Here is a 21,284-nt window from a genome sequence, read left to right on the forward strand (position 1 = left end):
AGAGGGAGAGAGAGAGAAAGGTGTGTAACTCTCTGCAGTGATAGAGAGACAGCAGGATAGGGAGAGAGAGAGAAAGGTGTGTAACTCTGTGCAGTGATAGAGACACCAGGAGAGGGAGAGAGAGAGAAAGGTGTGTAACTCTGTGTAGTGATAGAGAGACACCAGGAGAGGGAGAGAGAGAAAAGTGTGTAACTCTGTGCAGTGATAGAGAGACACCAGGAGAGTGAGAGAGAGAAAAAGGTGTGTAACTCTGTGTCGTGATAGAGAGACACCAGGAGAGGGAGAGAGAGAGAAAGGTGTGAAACTCTGTGCAGTGATAGAGAGACACCAGGAGAGGGAGAGTGGGAGAAAGGTGTGTAACTCTGTGCAGTGATAGAGAGACACCAGGAGAGGGAGAGAGAGAGAAAGGAGTGTAGCTATGTGTAGTGATAGAGAGACACCAGGAGAGTGAGAGAGAGAGAAAGGTGTGTTACTCTTTGTAGTGATAGAGAGACACCAGGTGAGGGAGAGAGAGAGAAAGGTGTGTAACTCTGTGCAGTGATAGAAGGTCACCAGGAGAGGGACGGAGAGAGAAAGGTGTGTAACTCTGTGTAGTGATAGAGAGACACCAGGAGAGGGAGAGAGAGAGAAAGGTGTGTAACTCTGTGTAGTGATAGAGAGACACCGGGAGAAGGAGAGAGAGAAAGGTGTGTAACTGTGTGTAGTGATAGAGAGACACCAGGAGAGGGGGCGAGAGAGAAAGGTGTGTAACTGTGTGTAGTGATAGAGAGACACCAGGAGAGGGAGAGAGAGAGAAATGTGTTTAACTCTGTGCAGTGCTGGAGAGACAGCAGGAGAGAGAGAGAGAGAAAGGTGTGTAACTCTGTGTAGTGATAGAGAGACACCGGGAGAGGGAGTGAGAGAGATTGGTGTGTAACTCTGTGTAGTGATAGAGAGACACCGGGAGAGGGAGAGAGAGAGAAAGGTGTGTAACTCTGTGTAGTTTTAGAGAGACACCAGGAGAGAGAGAGAGAGAGAAAGGTGTGTAACTCTGTGTAGTGATAGAGAGACACCAGGAGAGGGAGAGAGAGAGAAAGGTGTGTAACGTTGTGTAGTGATAGAGAGACACCAGGAGAGAGAGAGCGAGAGAAAGGTGTGTAACTCTGTGCAGTGATAAAGAGACACCAGGAGAGGGAGAGAGAGAGAAAGGTGTGTAACTCTGTGTTGTGATAGAGAGACACCAGGAGAGGGAGAGAGAGAGAAAGGTGTGTAACTCTGTGCAGTGATAGTGAGACACCAGGTGAGGGAGAGAGACTAAGGTACAGGTACAGACTAAGCGACCACCAACTGGAAATTCAAAAAGGCAGATACAAGAAATCCTGGCAGCCTAGAGAGAATAGAATATGCGATCAATGTCTGGCTGGCGAGGTTGAAACAGAAACGCATTTCCTCCTAAAATGCGAAAAATTCAACACATCAAGAAACATATTATTCAACAAGCTAAGCCAAACAACCCCAGATTTCAAGGAATTGGATGATCTGTCAAAATTGAGATTAGTCCTAGGAGAAGGAGACAGACCATACCTTGGGGATAAATATGTAACAACATGTCACAACCTGAGGACTGTTTAAAAGTAAGACTGTTTAAAATTAATATTGAACGTACCAAATGAAGTAGAAAGACTGTTTAAAATTAATATTATTTAAAAGTAATATTGTATATACCCAACAAATGTCAAATCGATTGACACCTACAGAATGTTGGAAAACTGTACCTTTTTGCTATGTAAGCTTTGGCAATATGGTTCTCTGTAAACTTTCATGCCAATAAAGCATTTGAACTGAACTGAACTGAACTGAAAAAAAAAACTGAACTGAACTGAGAGAGAAATGTGTGTAACTCTGTGTAGGGATAGAGAGACACCAGGAGACAGAGAGAGAGAGAAAGGTGTGTAACTCTGTGTAGTGATAGAGAGGCACCAGGAGAGGGAGAGAGAGAGAAAGGTGTGTAACTCTGTGTAGTGATAGAGAGACACCAGGAGAGGGAGAGAGAGAGAAAGGTGTGTAACTCTGTGTAGTGATAGAGAGACACCAGGAGAGGGAGAGAGAGAAAGGTGTATAACTCTGTGTAGTGATTGAGAGACACCAGGAGAGGGAGAGAGAGAGAAAGGTGTGTAACTCTGTGCAGTGATAGAGAGACACCAGGAGAGGGAGAGAGAGAGAAATGTGTGTAACTCTGTGCAGTGATAGAGAGACACCAGGAGTGGGAGAGAGAGAGAAAAGTGTGTATAACTCTGTGTAGTGATAGAGAGACACCAGGAGAGGGAGTGAGAGAGAAAGGTGTGTAACTCTGTGTAGTGATAGAGAGACACCAGGAGAGGGAGAGAGAGAAAAAGGTGTATAACTCTGTGTAGTGATAGAGAGACACCAGGAGAGGGAGAGAGAGAGAAAGGTGTGTAACTCTGTGCAGTGATAGAGAGACACCAGGAGAGGGAGAGAGAGAGAAAGGTGTGTAACTCTGTCTCGTGATAGAGAGACACCAAGAGAGGGAGAGAGAGAGAAATGTGTATAACTCTGTGTAGTTATAGAGAGACACCAGGAGAGGGAGAGAGAGAGAAAGGTGTGTAACTCTGTGCAGTGATGGAGAGACACCAGGAGAGGGAGAGAGAGAGAAAGGTGTATAACTCTGTGTAGTGATAGAGAGACACCAGGAGAGGGAGAGAGAGAGAAAGGTGTGTAACTCTGTGCAGTGATAGAGAGACACTAGGAGAGGGAGCGAGAGAGAAAAGTGTGTAACTCTGTGTAGTGATAGAGAGACACCAGGAGAGGGAGAGAGAGAAAGGTGTGTAACTCTGTGTAGTAATAGAGAGACACCAGGAGAGGGAGAGAGAGAGAAAGGTGTTTAACTCTGTGTACTGATAGAGAGAAACCAGGAGAGGGAGAGAGAGATAAAGGTGTGTAACTCTCTGCAGTGATAGAGAGACAGCAGGAGAGGGAGAGAGAGAGAAAGGTGTGTAACTCTGTGCAGTGATAGAGGGACACCAGGAGAGGGAGAGAGAGAGAAACGTGTGTAACTCTGTGTAGTGATAGAGAGGCACCAGGAGAGGGAGAGAGAGAGAAAGGTGTGTAACTCTGTGTAGTGATAGAGAGGCACCAGGAGAGGGAGAGAGAGAGAAAGGTGTGTAACTCTGTGTAGTGATAGAGAGAGACCAGGAGAGGGAGAGAGAGAAAGGTGTATAACTCTGTGTAGTGATTGAGAGACACCAGGAGAGGGAGAGAGAGAGAAAGGTGTGTAACTCTGTGCAGTGATAGAGAGACACCAGGAGAGGGAGAGAGAGAGAAATGTGTGTTACTCTGTGTCGTGATAGAGAGACACCAGGAGAGAGAGAGAGAGAGAAAGGTGTGTAACCCTGTGTAGTGATAGAGAGACACCAGGAGAGGGAGAGAGAGAGAAAGGTGTATAACTCTGTGTAGTGATAGAGAGACACCAGGAGAGGGAGAGAGAGAGAAAGGTGTGTAACTCTGTGTCGTGATAGAGGGACACCAGGAGAGGGAGAGAGAGAGAAAGGTGTGTAACTCTGTCTCGTGATAGAGAGACACCAGGAGAGGGAGAGAGAGAGAAAGGTGTATAACTCTGTGTAGTGATAGAGAGACACCAGGAGAGGGAGAGAGAGAGAAAGGTGTGTAACTCTGTGCAGTGATAGAGAGACACCAGGAGAGGGAGAGAGAAAGGTGTGCAACTCTGCGCAGTGATAGAGAGACACCAGGAGAGGGAGAGAGAGAGAAAGGTGTGTAACTCTGTGTAGTGATAGAGAGACACCAGGAGAGGGAGAGAGAGACAAAGGTGAGTAACTCTGTGTAGTGATAGAGAGACACCAGGAGAGGGAGAGAGAGAGAAAGGTGTGTAACTCTGTGTAGTGATAGAGACACCAGGAGAGGGAGAGAGAGAGAAAGGTGTGTAACTCTCTGCAGTGATAGAGAGACAGCAGGATAGGGAGAGAGAGAGAAAGGTGTGTAACTCTGTGCAGTGATAGAGACACCAGGAGAGGGAGAGAGAGAGAAAGGTGTGTAACTCTGTGTAGTGATAGAGAGACACCAGGAGAGGAGAGAGAGAAAAGTGTGTAACTCTGTGCAGTGATAGAGAAACACCAGGAGAGTGAGAGAGAGAAAAAGGTGTGTAACTCTGTGTCGTGATAGAGAGACACCAGGAGAGGGAGAGAGAGAGAATGGTGTGTAACTCTGTGTAGTGATAGAGAGACACCAGGAGAGGGAGAGAGAGAGAAAGGTGTGTAACTCTGTGTAGTGACAGAGAGACACCAGGAGAGGGAGAGAGAGAGAAAGGTGTGAAACTCTGTGCAGTGATAGAGAGACACCAGGAGTGGGAGAGTGGGAGAAAGGTGTGTAACTCTGTGCAGTGATAGAGGGACACCAGGAGAGGGAGAGAGAGAGAAAGGAGTGTAGCTATGTGTAGTGATAGAGAGACACCAGGAGAGTGAGAGAGAGAGAAAGGTGTGTTACTCTGTGTAGTGATAGAGAGACACCAGGAGAGGGAGAGAGAGAGAAAGGTGTGTAACTCTGTGCAGTGATAGAAGGACACCAGGAGAGGGACGGAGAGAGAAAGGTGTGTAACTCTGTGCAGTGATAGAGCGACACCAGGAGAGTGAGAGAGAGAGAAAGGTGTGTAACTCTGTGTAGTGATAGAGAGGCACCAGGAGAGGGAGAGAGAAAGGTGTGTAACTCTGTGTAGTGATAGAGAGACACCAGGAGAGGGAGAGAGAGAGAAAGGTGTGTAACTCTGTGTAGTGATAGAGAGACACCGGGAGAAGGAGAGAGAGAAAGGTGTGTAACTGTGTGTAGTGATAGAGAGACACCAGGAGAGGGGGCGAGAGAGAAAGGTGTGTAACTGTGTGTAGTGATAGAGAGACACCAGGAGAGGGAGAGAGAGAGAAATGTGTTTAACTCTGTGCAGTGCTGGAGAGACAGCAGGAGAGAGAGAGAGAGAAAGGTGTGTAACTCTGTGTAGTGATAGAGAGACACCGGGAGAGGGAGTGAGAGAGATTGGTGTGTAACTCTGTGTAGTGATAGAGAGACACCGGGAGAGGGAGAGAGAGAGAAAGGTGTGTAACTCTGTGTAGTTTTAGAGAGACACCAGGAGAGAGAGAGAGGGAAAGGTGTGTAACTCTGTGTAGTGATAGAGAGACACCAGGAGAGGGAGAGAGAGAGAAAGGTGTGTAACTGTGTGTAGTGATAGAGAGACACCAGGAGAGAGAGAGTGAGAGAAAGGTGTGTAACTCTGTGCAGTGATAAAGAGACACCAGGAGAGGGAGAGAGAGAGAAAGGTGTGTAACTCTGTGTTGTGATAGAGAGACACCAGGAGAGGGAGAGAGAGAGAAAGGTGTGTAACTCTGTGCAGTGATAGTGAGACACCAGGTGAGGGAGAGAGACTAAGGTACAGGTACAGACTAAGCGACCACCAACTGGAAATTGAAAAAGGCAGATACAAGAAATCCTGGCAGCCTAGAGAGAATAGAATATGCGATCAATGTCTGGCTGGCGAGGTTGAAACAGAAATGCATTTCCTCCTAAAATGCGAAAAATTCAACACATCAAGAAACATATTATTCAACAAGCTAAGCCAAACAACCCCAGATTTCAAGGAATTGGATGATCTGTCAAAATTGAGATTAATCCTAGGAGAAGGAGACAGACCATACCTTGGGGCTAAATATGTAACAACATGTCACAACCTGAGGACTGTTTAAAAGTAAGACTGTTTAAAATTAATATTGAACGTACCAAATGAAGTAGAAAGACTGTTTAAAATTAATATTATTTAAAAGTAATATTGTATATACCCAACAAATGTCAAATCGATTGACACCTACAGAATGTTGGAAAACTGTACCTTTTTGCTATGTAAGCTTTGGCAATATGGTTCTCTGTAAACTTTCATGCCAATAAAGCATTTGAACTGAACTGAACTGAACTGAAAAAAAAAACTGAACTGAACTGAGAGAGAAATGTGTGTAACTCTGTGTAGGGATAGAGAGACACCAGGAGACAGAGAGAGAGAGAAAGGTGTGTAACTCTGTGTAGTGATAGAGAGGCACCAGGAGAGGGAGAGAGAGAGAAAGGTGTGTATCTCTGTGTAGTGATAGAGAGACACCAGGAGAGGGAGAGAGAGAGAAAGGTGTGTAACTCTGTGTAGTGATAGAGAGACACCAGGAGAGAGAGAGAGAGAGAAAGGTGTGTAACTCTGTGTAGTGATAGAGAGACACCAGGAGAGGGAGAGAGAGAGAAAGGTGTGTAACTCTGTGTAGTGATAGAGAGACACCAGGAGAGGGAGAGAGAGAGAAAGGTGTGTAACTCTGTGTAGTGATAGAGAGACACCAGGAGAGGGAGAGAGAGAGAAAGGTGTGTAACGCTGTCTCGTGATAGAGAGACACCAGGAGAGGGAGAGAGAGAGAAAGGTGTATAACTCTGTGTAGTTATAGAGAGACACCAGGAGAGGGAGAGAGAGAGAAAGGTGTGTAACTCTGTGCAGTGATGGAGAGACACCAGGAGAGGGAGAGAGAGAGAAAGGTGTATAACTCTGTGTAGTGATAGAGAGACACCAGGAGAGGGAGAGAGAGAGAAAGGTGTGTAACTCTGTGCAGTGATAGAGAGACACCAGGAGTGGGAGAGAGAGAGAAAGGTGTGTAACTCTGTGTAGTGATAGAGAGACACCAGGAGAGGGAGAGAGAGAAAGGTGTGTAACTCTGTGTAGTAATAGAGAGACACCAGGAGAGGGAGAGAGAGAGAGAAAGGTGTTTAACTCTGTGTACTGATAGAGAGAAACCAGGAGAGGGAGAGAGAGAGAAAGGTGTGTAACTCTCTGCAGTGATAGAGAGACAGCAGGAGAGGGAGAGAGAGAGAAAGGTGTGTAACTCTGTGCAGTGATAGAGGGACACCAGGAGAGGGAGAGAGAGAGAAAGGTGTGTAACTCTGTGTAGTGATAGAGAGACAGCAGGAGCGGGAGAGAGAGAAAGGTGTGTAAATCTGTGTAGTAATAGAGAGACACCAGGAGAGGGAGAGAGAGAGAAAGGTGTTTAACTCTGTGTACTGATAGAGAGAAACCAGGAGAGGGAGTGAGAGAGAAAGGTGTGTAACTCTCTGCAGTGATAGAGAGACAGCAGGAGAGGGAGAGAGAGAGAAAGGTGTGTAACTCTGTGCAGTGATAGAGGGACACCAGGAGAGGGAGAGAGAGAGAAAGGTGTGTAACTCTGTGCAGTGATAGAGAAACACCAGGAGAGTGAGAGAGAGAGAAAGGTGTGTAACTCTGTGTAGTGATAGAGAGACAGCAAGAGAGGGAGAGAGAGAGAATGGTGTGTAACTCTGCGTAGTGATAGAGAGACACCAGGAGAGGGAGAGAGAGAGAAAGGTGTGTAACTCTATGTAGTGACAGAGAGACACCAGGAGAGGGAGAGAGAGAGAAAGGTGTATAACTCTGTGTAGTTATAGAGAGACACCAGGAGAGGGAGAGAGAGAGAAAGGTGTGTAACTCTGTGCAGTGATGGAGAGACACCAGGAGAGGGAGAGAGAGAGAAAGGTGTATAACTCTGTGTAGTGATAGAGAGACACCAGGAGAGGGAGAGAGAGAGAAAGGTGTGTAACTCTGTGCAGTGATAGAGAGACACCAGGAGTGGGAGAGAGAGAGAAAGGTGTGTAACTCTGTGTAGTGATAGAGAGACACCAGGAGAGGGAGAGAGAGAAAGGTGTGTAACTCTGTGTAGTAATAGAGAGACACCAGGAGAGGGAGAGAGAGAGAAAGGTGTTTAACTCTGTGTACTGATAGAGAGAAACCAGGAGAGGGAGAGAGAGAGAAAGGTGTGTAACTCTCTGCAGTGATAGAGAGACAGCAGGAGAGGGAGAGAGAGAGAAAGGTGTGTAACTCTGTGCAGTGATAGAGGGACACCAGGAGAGGGAGAGAGAGAGAAAGGTGTGTAACTCTGTGCAGTGATAGAGAAACACCAGGAGAGTGAGAGAGAGAGAAAGGTGTGTAACTCTGTGTAGTGATAGAGAGACAGCAAGAGAGGGAGAGAGAGAGAATGGTGTGTAACTCTGCGTAGTGATAGAGAGACACCAGGAGAGGGAGAGAGAGAGAAAGGTGTGTAACTCTGTGTAGTGACAGAGAGACACCAGGAGAGTGAGAGAGAGAGAAAGGTGTGTAACTCTGTGTAGTGATGGAGAGACACCAGGAGAGGGAGAGAGAGAGAAAGGTGTGTAACTGTGTGCAGTGATAGAGAGACACCAGGAGAGGGAGAGAGAGAGAAAGGTGTGTTACTCTGTGTAGTGATAGAGAGACACCAGGAGAGGGAGAGAGAGAGAAAGGTGTGTAACTCTGTGCAGTGATAGAGAGACACCAGGAGAGGGAGGGAGAGAGAAAGGTGCGTAACTCTGTGTAGTGATAGAGAGACACCAGGAGAGGGAGAGAGAGAGAAAGGTGTGTAAACCTGTGCAGTGATAAAGAGACACCAGGAGAGGGAGAGAGAGAGAAAGGTGTGTAACTCTGTGCAGTGATAGAGAGATACCAGGAGAGGGAGAGAGAGAGAAAGGTGTGCAACTCTGTGTAGTGATAGAGTGACACCAGGAGAGGGAGAGAGAGAGAGAAAGGTGTGTAACTCTGTGTAGTGATAGAGAGACACCAGGAGAGGGAGAGAGAGAGAAAGGTGTGTAACTCTGTGTAGTGATAGAGAGACACCAGGAGAGGGAGAGAGAGAAAGGTGTGTAACTCTGTGTAGTAATAGAGAGACACCAGGAGAGGGAGAGAGAGAGAAAGGTGTTTAACTCTGTGTACTGATAGAGAGAAACCAGGAGAGGGAGAGAGAGAGAAAGGTGTGTAACTCTCTGCAGTGATAGAGAGACAGCAGGAGAGGGAGAGAGAGAGAAAGGTGTGTAACTCTGTGCAGTGATAGAGGGACACCAGGAGAGGGAGAGAGAGAGAAAGGTGTGTAACTCTGTGCAGTGATAGAGAAACACCAGGAGAGTGAGAGAGAGAGAAAGGTGTGTAACTCTGTGTAGTGATAGAGAGACAGCAAGAGAGGGAGAGAGAGAGAATGGTGTGTAACTCTGCGTAGTGATAGAGAGACACCAGGAGAGGGAGAGAGAGAGAAAGGTGTGTAACTCTGTGTAGTGACAGAGAGACACCAGGAGAGTGAGAGAGAGAGAAAGGTGTGTAACTCTGTGTAGTGATGGAGAGACACCAGGAGAGGGAGAGAGAGAGAAAGGTGTGTAACTGTGTGCAGTGATAGAGAGACACCAGGAGAGGGAGAGAGAGAGAAAGGTGTGTTACTCTGTGTAGTGATAGAGAGACACCAGGAGAGGGAGAGAGAGAGAAAGGTGTGTAACTCTGTGCAGTGATAGAGAGACACCAGGAGAGGGAGGGAGAGAGAAAGGTGCGTAACTCTGTGTAGTGATAGAGAGACACCAGGAGAGGGAGAGAGAGAGAAAGGTGTGTAAACCTGTGCAGTGATAAAGAGACACCAGGAGAGGGAGAGAGAGAGAAAGGTGTGTAACTCTGTGCAGTGATAGAGAGATACCAGGAGAGGGAGAGAGAGAGAAAGGTGTGCAACTCTGTGTAGTGATAGAGTGACACCAGGAGAGGGAGAGAGAGAGAGAAAGGTGTGTAACTCTGTGTAGTGATAGAGAGGCACCAGGAGAGGGAGAGAGAGTGAAAGGTGTGTAACTTTGTGCAGTGATAGAGAGACACCAGGAGAGGGAGAGAGAGAGAAAGGTGTGTAACTCTGTGTAGTGATAGAGAGACACCAGGAGAGGGAGAGAGAGAAAAAGGTGTGTAACTCTGTGCAGTGATAGAGAGACACCAGGTGAGGGAGAGAGAGAGAAAGGTGTGTAACTCTGTGTAGTGATAGAGAGACACCAGGAGAGGGAGTGAGGGAGAGAAAGGTGTGTAATTCTGTGTAGTGATAGAAAGGCACCAGGAGAGAGAGAGAGAGAAAGGTGTGTAACTCTGTGTAGTGATAGAGAGTCACCAGGAGAGGGAGAGAGAGAGAAAGGTGTGTAACTGTGTGTAGTGATAGAGAGACACCAGGAGAGAGAGAGAGAGAGAGAGAGAAAGGTGAGTAACTCTGTGTCGTGATAGAGAGACACCAGGAGAGGGAGAGAGAGAGAAAGGTGTGTTACTCTGTGCAGTGTTAGAGAGACACCAGGAGAGGGAGGGAGAGAGAAAGGTGTGTAACTCTGTGTTGTGACAGAGACACCAGGAGAGGGCGAGAGAGAGAAAGGTGTGTAACTCTCTGCAGTGATGGAGAGACAGCAGGAGAGGGAGAGAGAGAGAAAGGTGTGTAACTCTGTGTAGTATTAGAGAGACACCAGGAGAGGGAGAGAGAGAAAGGTGTGGAACTCTGTGCAGTGACAGAGAAACACCAGGAGAGGGAGAGAGAGAGAAAGGTGTGTAACTCTGTGTAGTGATAGAGAGACACCAGGAGAGGGAGAGAGAGAGAATGGTGTGTAACTCTGTGTAGTGATAGAGAGACACCAGGAGGGGGAGAGAGAGAGAAAGGTGTGTAACTCTGTGTAGTGACAGAGAGACACCAGGAGAGGGAGAGAGAGAGAAAGGTGTGCAACTCTGTGTAGTGATAGAGAGACACCAGGAGAGGGAGAGTGGGAGAAAGGCGTGTAACTCTGTGCAGTGATAGAGAGACAACAGGAGAGGGAGAGAGAGAGAAAGGTGTGTAACTATGTGTAGTGATAGAGAGTCACAAGGAGAGGGAGAGAGAGAGAAAGGTGTGTTACTCTGTGTAGTGATAGAGAGACACCAGGAGAGGGAGAGAGAGAGAACGGTGTGTAACTCGGTGCAGTGATAGAAGGACACCAGGAGAGGGAGGGAGAGAGAAAGGTGTGTAACTCTGTGTAGTGATAGAGAGACACCGGGAGAAGGAGAGAGAGAAAGGTGTGTAACTGTGTGTAGTGATAGAGAGACACCAGGAGAGGGGGCGAGAGAGAAAGGTGTGTAACTGTGTGTAGTCACAGAGAGACACCAGGAGAGGGAGAGAGAGAGAAAGGTGTGTAACTCTGTGCAGTGCTGGAGAGACAGCAGGAGAGAGAGAGAGAGAAAGGTGTGTAACTCTGTGTCGTGATAGAGGGACACCGGTAGAGGGGGTGAGAGAGGTTGGTGTGTAACTCTGTGTAGTGATAGAGAGACACCGGGAGAGGGAGAGAGAGAGAAAGGTGTGTAACTCTGTGTAGTGTTAGAGAGACACCAGTAGAGAGAGAGAGAGAGAAAGGTGTGTAACTCTGTGTAGTGATAGAGAGACACCAGGAGAGGGAGAGAGAGAGAAAGGTGTGTAACTCTGTGCAGTGATAGAGGGACACCAGGAGAGGGAGAGAGAGAGAAAGGTGTGTAACTCTGTGCAGTGATAGAGAAACACCAGGAGAGTGAGAGAGAGAGAAAGGTGTTTAACTCTGTGTAGTGATAGAGTGACACCAGGAGAGGGAGAGAGAGAGAATGGTGTGTAACTCTGCGTAGTGATAGAGAGACACCAGGAGAGGGAGAGAGAGAGAAAGGTGTGCAACTCTGTGTAGTGACAGAGAGACACCAGGAGAGGGAGAGAGAGAGAAAGGTGTGTAACTCTGTGTAATGAGAGAGAGACACCAGGAGAGGGAGAGTGTGATAAAGGTGTGTAACTCTGTGCAGTGATAGAGAGACACCAGGAGAGGGAGAGAGAGAGAAAGGTTTGTAACTGTGTGTAGTGATAGAGAGACACCAGGAGAGGGAGAGAGAGAGAAAGGTGTGTAACTCTGTGCAGTGATAGAGAGACACCAGGAGAGGGAGAGAGAGAGAAAGGTGTGTAACCCTGTGCAGTGATAAAGAGACACCAGGAGAGGGAGAGAGAGAGAAAGGTGTGTAACTCTGTGCAGTGATAGAGAGATACCAGGAGAGGGAGAGAGAGAGAAAGGTGTGTAACTCTGTGTAGTGATAGAGAGACACCAGGAGAGGGAGAGAGAGAGAGAAAGGTGTGTAACTCTGTGTAGTGATAGAGAGACACCAGGAGAGGGAGAGAGAGTGAAAGGTGTGTAACTTTGTGTAGTGATAGAGAGACACCAGGAGAGGGAGAGAGAGAGAAAGGTGTGTAACTCTGTGTAGTGATAGAGAGACACCAGGAGAGGGAGAGAGAGAATGGTGTGTAACTCTGTGTAGTGATAGAGAGACACCAGGAGAGGGAGAGAGAGAGAAAGGTGTGTAACTCTGTGTAGTGACAGAGAGACACCAGGAGAGGGAGAGAGAGAGAAAGGTGTGCAACTCTGTGTAGTGATAGAGAGACACCAGGAGAGGGAGAGTGGGAGAAAGGCGTGTAACTCTGTGCAGTGATAGAGAGACAACAGGAGAGGGAGAGAGAGAGAAAGGTGTGTAACTATGTGTAGTGATAGAGAGACACAAGGAGAGGGAGAGAGAGAGAAAGGTGTGTTACTCTGTGTAGTGATAGAGAGACACCAGGAGAGGGAGAGAGAGAGAACGGTGTGTAACTCGGTGCAGTGATAGAAGGACACCAGGAGAGGGAGGGAGAGAGAAAGGTGTGTAACTCTGTGTAGTGATAGAGAGACACCGGGAGAAGGAGAGAGAGAAAGGTGTGTAACTGTGTGTAGTGATAGAGAGACACCAGGAGAGGGGGCGAGAGAGAAAGGTGTGTAACTGTGTGTAGTCACAGAGAGACACCAGGAGAGGGAGAGAGAGAAAAAGGTGTGTAACTCTGTGCAGTGCTGGAGAGACAGCAGGAGAGAGAGAGAGAGAAAGGTGTGTAACTCTGTGTCGTGATAGAGGGACACAGGTAGAGGGGGTGAGAGAGGTTGGTGTGTAACTCTGTGTAGTGATAGAGAGACACCGGGAGAGGGAGAGAGAGAGAAAGGTGTGTAACTCTGTGTAGTGTTAGAGAGACACCAGGAGAGAGAGAGAGAGAGAAAGGTGTGTAACTCTGTGTAGTGATAGAGAGACACCAGGAGAGGGAGAGAGAGAGAAAGGTGTGTAACTCTGTGCAGTGATAGAGGGACACCAGGAGAGGGAGAGAGAGAGAAAGGTGTGTAACTCTGTGCAGTGATAGAGAAACACCAGGAGAGTGAGAGAGAGAGAAAGGTGTTTAACTCTGTGTAGTGATAGAGTGACACCAGGAGAGGGAGAGAGAGAGAATGGTGTGTAACTCTGCGTAGTGATAGAGAGACACCAGGAGAGGGAGAGAGAAAGAAAGGTGTGCAACTCTGTGTAGTGACAGAGAGACACCAGGAGAGGGAGAGAGAGAGAAAGGTGTGTAACTCTGTGTAATGAGAGAGAGACACCAGGAGAGGGAGTGTGTGATAAAGGTGTGTAACTCTGTGCAGTGATAGAGAGACACCAGGAGAGGGAGGGAGAGAGAAAGGTGCGTAACTCTGTGTAGTGATAGAGAGACACCAGGAGAGGGAGAGAGAGAGAAAGGTGTGTAACCCTGTGCAGTGATAAAGAGACACCAGGAGAGGGAGAGAGAGAGAAAGGTGTGTAACTCTGTGCAGTGATAGAGAGATACCAGGAGAGGGAGAGAGAGAGAAAGGTGTGTAACTCTGTGTAGTGATAGAGAGACACCAGGAGAGGGAGAGAGAGAGAGAAAGGTGTGTAACTCTGTGCAGTGATAGATAGACACCAGGAGAGGGAGAGAGAGTGAAAGGTGTGTAACTTTGTGTAGTGATAGAGAGACACCAGGAGAGGGAGAGAGAGAGAAAGGTGTGTAACTCTGTGTAGTGATAGAGAGACACCAGGAGAGGGAGAGAGAGAAAAAGGTGTGTAACTCTGTGCACTGATAGAGAGACACCAGGTGAGGGAGAGAGAGAGAATGGTGTGTAACTCTGTGTAGTGATAGAGAGACACCAGGAGAGGGAGTGAGGGAGAGAAAGGAGTGTAACTCTGTGTAGTGATAGAAAGGCACCAGGAGAGAGAGAGAGAGAAAGGTGTGTAACTCTGTGTAGTGATAGAGATACACCAGGAGAGGGAGAGAGAGAGAAAGGTGTGTAACTCTGTGTAGTGATAGAGAGACACCAGGAGAGAGAGAGAGAGAGAAAGGTGAGTAACTCTGTGTAGTGATAGAGATACACCAGGAGAGGGAGAGAGAGAGAAAGGTGTGTTATTCTGTGCAGTGTTAGAGAGACACCAGGAGAGGGAGAGAGAGAGAAAGGTGTGTAACTCTGTGTAGTGACAGAGAGACACCAGGAGAGGGAGAGAGAGAGAAAGGTGTGCAACTCTGTGTAGTGATAGAGAGACACCAGGAGAGGGAGAGAGAGAAAGGTGTGGAACTCTGTGCAGTGATAGAGAAACACCAGGAGAGGGAGAGAGAGAGAAAGGTGTGTAAATCTGTGTAGTGATAGAGAGACACCAGGAGAGGGAGAGAGAGAGAATGGTGTGTAACTCTGTGTAGTGATAGAGAGACACCAGGAGAGGGAGAGAGAGAGAAAGGTGTGTAACTCTGTGTAGTGACAGAGAGACACCAGGAGAGGGAGAGAGAGAGAAAGGTGTGCAACTCTGTGTAGTGATAGAGAGACACCAGGAGAGGGAGAGTGGGAGAAAGGCGTGTAACTCTGTGCAGTGATAGAGAGACACCAGGAGAGGGAGAGAGAGAGAAAGGTGTGTAACTATGTGTAGTGATAGAGAGACACAAGGAGAGGGAGAGAGAGAGAAAGGTGTGTTACTCTGTGTAGTGATAGAGAGACACCAGCAGAGGGAGAGAGAGAGAACGGTGTGTAACTCGGTGCAGTGATAGAAGGACACCAGGAGAGGGAGGGAGAGAGAAAGGTGTGTAACTCTGTGTCGTGATAGAGCGACACCAGGAGAGTGAGAGAGAGAGAAAGGTGTGCAACTCGGTTTAATGATAGAGAGACACCAGGAGAGGGAGAGAGAGAAAGGTGTGTAACTCTGTGTAGTGATAGAGAGACACCAGGAGAGGGAGAGAGAGAGAAAGGTGTGTAACTCTGTGTAGTGATAGAGAGACACCGGGAGAAGGAGAGAGAGAAAGGTGTGTAACTGTGTGTAGTGATAGAGAGACAGCAGGAGAGGGAGAGAGAGAGAAAGGTGTGTAACTGTGTGTAGTGACAGAGAGACACCAGGAGAGGGGGCGAGAGAGAAAGGTGTGTAACTGTGTGTAGTGACAGAGAGACACCAGGAGAGGGAGAGAGAGAGAAAGGTGTGTAACTCTGTGCAGTGCTGGAGAGACAGCAGGAGAGAGAGAGAGAGAAAGGTGTGTAACTCTGTGTAGTGATAGAGGGACACCGGTAGAGGGAGTGAGAGAGGTTGGTGTGTAACTCTGTGTAGTGATAGAGAGACACCGGGAGAGGGAGAGGGAGAGAGAGAGAAAGGTATGTAACTCTGTGTAGTGTTAGAGAGACCCAGGAGAGAGAGAGAGAGAGAAAGGTGTGTAACTCTGTATAGTGATAGAGAGACACCAGGAGAGGGAGAGAGAGAGAAAGGTGTGTAACTCTGTGCAGTGATAGAGGGACACCAGGAGAGGGAGAGAGAGAGAAAGGTGTGTAACTCTGTGCAGTGATAGAGAAACACCAGGAGAGTGAGAGAGAGAGAAAGGTGTTTAACTCTGTGTAGTGATAGAGTGACACCAGGAGAGGGAGAGAGAGAGAATGGTGTGTAACTCTGCGTAGTGATGGAGAGACACCAGGAGAGGGAGAGAGAGAGAAAGGTGTGTAACTCTGTGTAATGATCGAGAGACACCAGGAGAGGGAGAGTGTGAGAAAGGTGTGTAACTCTGTGCAGTGATAGCGAGACACCAGGAGAGGGAGAGAGAGAGAAAGGTGTGTAACTGTGTGTAGTGATAGAGAGACACCAGGAGAGGGAGAGAGAGAGAAAGGTGTGTTACTCTGTGTAGTGATAGAGAGACACCAGGAGAGGGAGAGAGAGAGAAAGGTGTGTAACTCTGTGCAGTGATAGAGAGACACCAGGAGAGGGAGGGAGAGAGAAAGGTGCGTAACTCTGTGTAGTGATAGAGAGACACCAGGAGAGGGAGAGAGAGAGAAAGGTGTGTAACCCTGTGCAGTGATAAAGAGACAACAGGAGAGGGAGAGAGAGAGAAAGGTGTGTAACTCTGTGCAGTGATAGAGAGATACCAGGAGAGGGAGTGAGAGAGAAAGGTGTGTAACTCTGTGTAGTGATAGAGAGACACCAGGAGAGGGAGAGAGAGAGAAAAAGGTGTGTAATTCTGTGTAGTGATAGAGAGACACCAGGAGAGGGAGAGAGAGTGAAAGGTGTGTAACTTTGTGCAGTGATAGAGAGACACCAGGAGAGGGAGAGAGAGAGAAAGGTGTGTAACTCTGTGTAGTGATAGAGAGACACCAGGAGAGGGAGAGAGAGAAAAAGGTGTGTAACTCTGTGCACTGATAGAGAGACACCAGGTGAGGGAGAGAGAGAGAATGGTGTGTAACTCTGTGTAGTGATAGAGAGACACCAGGAGAGGGAGTGAGGGAGAGAAAGGAGTGTAACTCTGTGTAGTGATAGAAAGGCACCAGGAGAGAGAGAGAGAGAAAGGTGTGTAACTCTGTGTAGTGATAGAGAGACACCAGGAGAGGGAGAGAGAGAGAAAGGTGTGTAACTCTGTGTAGTGATAGAGAGACACCAGGAGAGAGAGAGAGAGAGAAAGGAGAGTAACTCTGTGTAGTGATAGAGAGACACCAGGAGAGGGAAAGAGAGAGAAAGGTGTGTTACTCTGTGCAGTGTTAGAGAGACACCAGGAGAGGGAGAGAGAGAGAAAGGTGTGTAACTCTGTGTAGTGACAGAGACACCAGGAGAGGGAGAGAGAGAGAAAGGTGTGTAACTCTCTGCAGTGATAGAGATACAGCAGGAGAGGGAGAGAGAGAGAAAGATGTGTAACTCTGTGCAGTGATAGAGAGACACCAGGAGAGGGAGAGAGAGAGAAAGGTGTGTCACTCTGTGTAGTATTAGAGAGAAACCAGGAGAGGGAGAGAGAGAAAGGTGTGGAACTCTGTGCAGTGATAGAGAAACACCAGGAGAGGGAGAGAGAGAGAAAGGTGTGTAACTCGGTGTAGTGATTGAGAGACACCAGGAGAGGGAGAGAGAGAGAATGGTGTGTCACTCTGTGTAGTGATAGAGAGACACCAGGAGAGGGAGAGAGAGAGAAAGGTGTGTAACTCTGTGTAGTGACAGAGAGACACCAGGAGAGGGAGAGAGAGAGAAAGGTGTGTAACTCTGTGTCGTGATAGAGAGACACCAGGAGAGGGAGAGTGGGAGAAAGGCGTGTAACTCTGTGCAGTGATAGAGAGACACCAGGAGAGGGAGAGAGAGAGAAAGGTGTGTAACTATGTGTAGTGATAGAGAGACACAAGGAGAGGGAGAGAGAGAGAAAGGTGTGTAACTCTGTGCAGTGATAGAAGGACACCAGGAGAGGGAGGGAGAGAGAAAGGTGTGTAACTCTGTGTAGTGATAGAGCGACACCAGGAGAGTGAGAGAGAGAGAAAGGTGTGTAACTCTGTGTAGTGATAGAGAGACACCAGGAGAGGGAGAGAGAGAGAAAGGTGTGTAACTCTGTGCAGTGATAGAGAGATACCAGGAGAGGGAGAGAGAGAGAAAGGTGTGTAACTCTGTGTAGTGATAGAGAGACACCAGGAGAGGGAGAGAGAGAGAGAAAGGTGTGTAACTCTGTGTCGTGATAGAGAGACACCAGGAGAGGGAGAGAGAGTGAAAGGTGTGTAACTTTGTGTAGTGATAGAGAGACACCAGGAGAGGGAGAGAGAGAGAAAGGTGTGTAACTCTGTGCAGTGATAGAGAGACACCAGGAGAGGGAGAGAGAGAAAAAGGTGTGTAACTCTGTGCACTGATAGAGAGACACCAGGTGAGGGAGAGAGAGAGAAAGGTGTGTAACTCTGTGTAGTGATAGAGAGACACCAGGAGAGGGAGAGAGAGAGAAAGGTGTTTTACTCTGTGTAGTGATAGAGAGACACCAGGAGAGAGAGAGAGAGAGAAAGGTGAGTAACTCTGTGTAGTGATAGAGAGACACCAGGAGAGGGAGAGAGAGAGAAAGGTGTGTTACTCTGTGCAGTGTTAGAGAGACACCAGGAGAGGGAGAGAGAGAGAAAGGTGTGTAACTCTGTGTAGTGACAGAGACACCAGGAGAGGGAGAGAGAGAGAAAGGTGTGTAACTCTCTGCAGTGATAGAGATACAGCAGGAGAGGGAGAGAGAGAGAAAGGTGTGGAACTCTGTGCAGTGATAGAGAAACACCAGGAGAGGGAGAGAGAGAGAAAGGTGTGTAACTCGGTGTAGTGATAGAGAGACACCAGGAGAGGGAGAGAGAGAGAATGGTGTGTAACTCTGTGTAGTGATAGAGAGACACCAGGAGAGGGAGCGAGAGAGAAAGGTGTGTAACTCTGTGTAGTGACAGAGAGACACCAGGAGAGGGAGAGAGAGAGAAAGGTGTGTAACTCTGTGTAGTGATAGAGAGACACCAGGAGAGGGAGAGTGGGAGAAAGGCGTGTAACTCTGTGCAGTGATAGAGAGACACCAGGAGAGGGAGAGAGAGAGAAAGGTGTGTAACTATGTGTAGTGATAGAGAGACACAAGGAGAGGGAGAGAGAGAGAAAGGTGTGTTACTCTGTGTAGTGATAGAGAGACACCAGGAGAGGGAGAGAGAGAGAAAGGTGTGTAACTCTGTGCAGTGATAGAAGGACACCAGGAGAGGGAGGGAGAGAGAAAGGTGTGTAACTCTGTGTAGTGATAGAGTGACACCAGGAGAGGGAGAGAGAGAGAATGGTGTGTAAATCTGCGTAGTGATAGAGAGACACCAGGAGAGGGAGAGAGAGAGAAAGGTGTGCAACTCTGTGTAGTGACAGAGAGACACCAGGAGAGGGAGAGAGAGAGAAAGGTGTGTAACTCTGTGTAATGATAGAGAGACACCAGGAGAGGGAGAGTGTGAGAAAGGTGTGTAACTCTGTGTAGTGATAGAGAGACACCAGGAGAGGGAGAGAGAGAGAATGGTGTGTAACTCTGTGTAGTGATAGAGAGACACCAGGAGAGGGAGAGAGAGAGATAGGTGTGTAACTCTGTGTAGTGACAGAGAGACACCAGGAGAGGGAGAGAGAGAGAAAGGTGTGCAACTCTGTGTTGTGATAGAGAGACACCAGGAGAGGGAGAGTGGGAGAAAGGCGTGTAACTCTGTGCAGTGGTAGAGAGACACCAGGAGAGGGAGAGAGAGAGAAAGGTGTGTAACTATGTGCAGTGATAGAGAGACACAAGGAGAGGGAGAGAGAGAGAAATGTGTGTTACTCTGTGTAGTGATAGAGAGACACCAGGAGAGGGAGAGAGAGAGAACGGTGTGTAACTCGGTGCAGTGATAGAAGGACACCAGGAGAGGGAGGGAGAGAGAAAGGTGTGTAAATCTGTGTAGTGATAGAGCGACACCAGGAGAGTGAGAGTGAGAGAAAGATGTGTAACTCGGTTTAATGATAGAGAGACAACAGGAGAGGGAGAGAGAGAAAGGTGTGTAACTCTGTGTAGTGATAGAGAGACACCAGGAGAGGGAGAGAGAGAGAAAGGTGTGTAACTCTGTGTAGTGATAGAGAGACACTGGGAGAAGGAGAGAGAGAAAGGTGTGTAACTGTGTGTAGTGATAGAGAGACACCAGGAGAGGGGGCGAGAGAGAAAGGTGTGTAACTGTGTGTCGTGACAGAGAGACACCAGGAGAGGGAGAGAGAGAGAAAGGTGTGTAACTCTGTGCAGTGCTGGAGAGACAGCAGGAGAGAGAGAGAGAGAAAGGTGTGTAACTCTGTGTAGTGATAGAGGGACACCGGTAGAGGGAGTGAGAGAGGTTGGTGTGTAACTCTGTGTAGTGATAGAGAGACACCGGGAGAGGGAGAGAGAGAGAAAGGTGTGTAACTCTGTGTATTGTTTGAGAGACACCAGGAGAGAGAGAGAGAGAGAAAGGTGTGTAACTCTGTGTAGTGATAGGGAGACACCAGGAGAGGGAGAGAGAGAGAAAGGTGTGTAACTCTGTGCAGTGATAGAGGGACACCAGGAGAGGGAGAGAGAGAGAAAGGTGTGTAACTCTGTGCAGTGATAGAGAAACACCAGGAGAGTGAGAGAGAGAGAAAGGTGTTTAACTCTGTGTAGTGATAGAGTGACACCAGGAGAGGGAGAGAGAGAGAAAGGTGTGTAACTCTGTGCAGTGTTAGAGAGACACCAGGAGAGGGAGAGAGAGAGAAAGGTGTGTAACTCTGTGTAGTGATAGAGACACCAGGAGTGGGAGAGAGAGAGAAAGGTGTGTAACTCTCTGCAGTGATAGAGAGACACCAGGAGAGGGAGAGAGAGAGAATGGTGTGTAACTCTGCGTAGTGATAGAGAGACACCAGGAGAGGGAGAGAGAGAGAAAGGTGTGCAACTCTGTGTAGTGACAGAGAGACACCAGGAGAGGGAGAGAGAGAGAAAGGTGTGTAACTCTGTGTAATGATAGAGAGACACCAGGAGAGGGAGAGTGTGAGAAAGGTGTGTAACTCTGTGCAGTGATAGAGAGACACCAGGAGAGGGAGAGAGAGAGAAAGGTGTGTAACTGTGTGTAGTGATAGAGAGACACCAGGAGAGGGAGAGAGAGAGAAAGGTTTGTTACTCTGTGTAGTGATAGAGAGACACCAGGAGAGGGAGAGAGAGAGAAAGGTGTGTAACTCTGTGCAGTGATAGAGAGAGACCAGGAGAGGGAGGGAGAGAGAAAAGTGCGTAACTCTGTGTAGTGATAGAGAGACACCAGGAGAGGGAGAGAGAGAGAAAGGTGTGTAACCCTGTGCAGTGATAAAGAGACACCAGGAGAGGGAGAGAGAGAAAGGTGTGTAACTCTGTGTAGTGATAGAGGGACACCGGTAGAGGGAGTGAGAGAGGTTGGTGTGTAACTCTGTGTAGTGATAGAGAGACACCGGGAGAGGGAGAGAGAGAGAAAGGTGTGTAACTCTGTGCAGTGATAGAGAGGTACCAGGAGAGGGAGAGAGAGAGAAAGGTGTGTAACCCTGTGCAGTGATAAAGAGACACCAGGAGAGGGAGAGAGAGAGAAAGGTGTGTAACTCTGTGTAGTGATAGAGAGACACCAGGAGAGGGAGAGAGAGTGAAAGGTGTGTAACTCTGTGCAGTGATAGAGAGGTACCAGGAGAGGGAGAGAGAGAGAAAGGTGTGTAACCCTGTGCAGTGATAAAGAGACACCAGGAGAGGGAGAGAGAGAGAAAGGTGTGTAACTCTGTGCAGTGACAGAGAGATACCAGGAGAGGGAGAGAGAGAGAAAGGTGTGTAACTCTGTGT

The sequence above is a fragment of the Somniosus microcephalus genome, unplaced genomic scaffold (assembly GCF_052327205.1).
Source record: "Somniosus microcephalus isolate GS21.2 unplaced genomic scaffold, FLI_Smic_1.0 unresolved_chr3, whole genome shotgun sequence".
Classification (NCBI taxonomy): domain Eukaryota; kingdom Metazoa; phylum Chordata; class Chondrichthyes; order Squaliformes; family Somniosidae; genus Somniosus; species Somniosus microcephalus.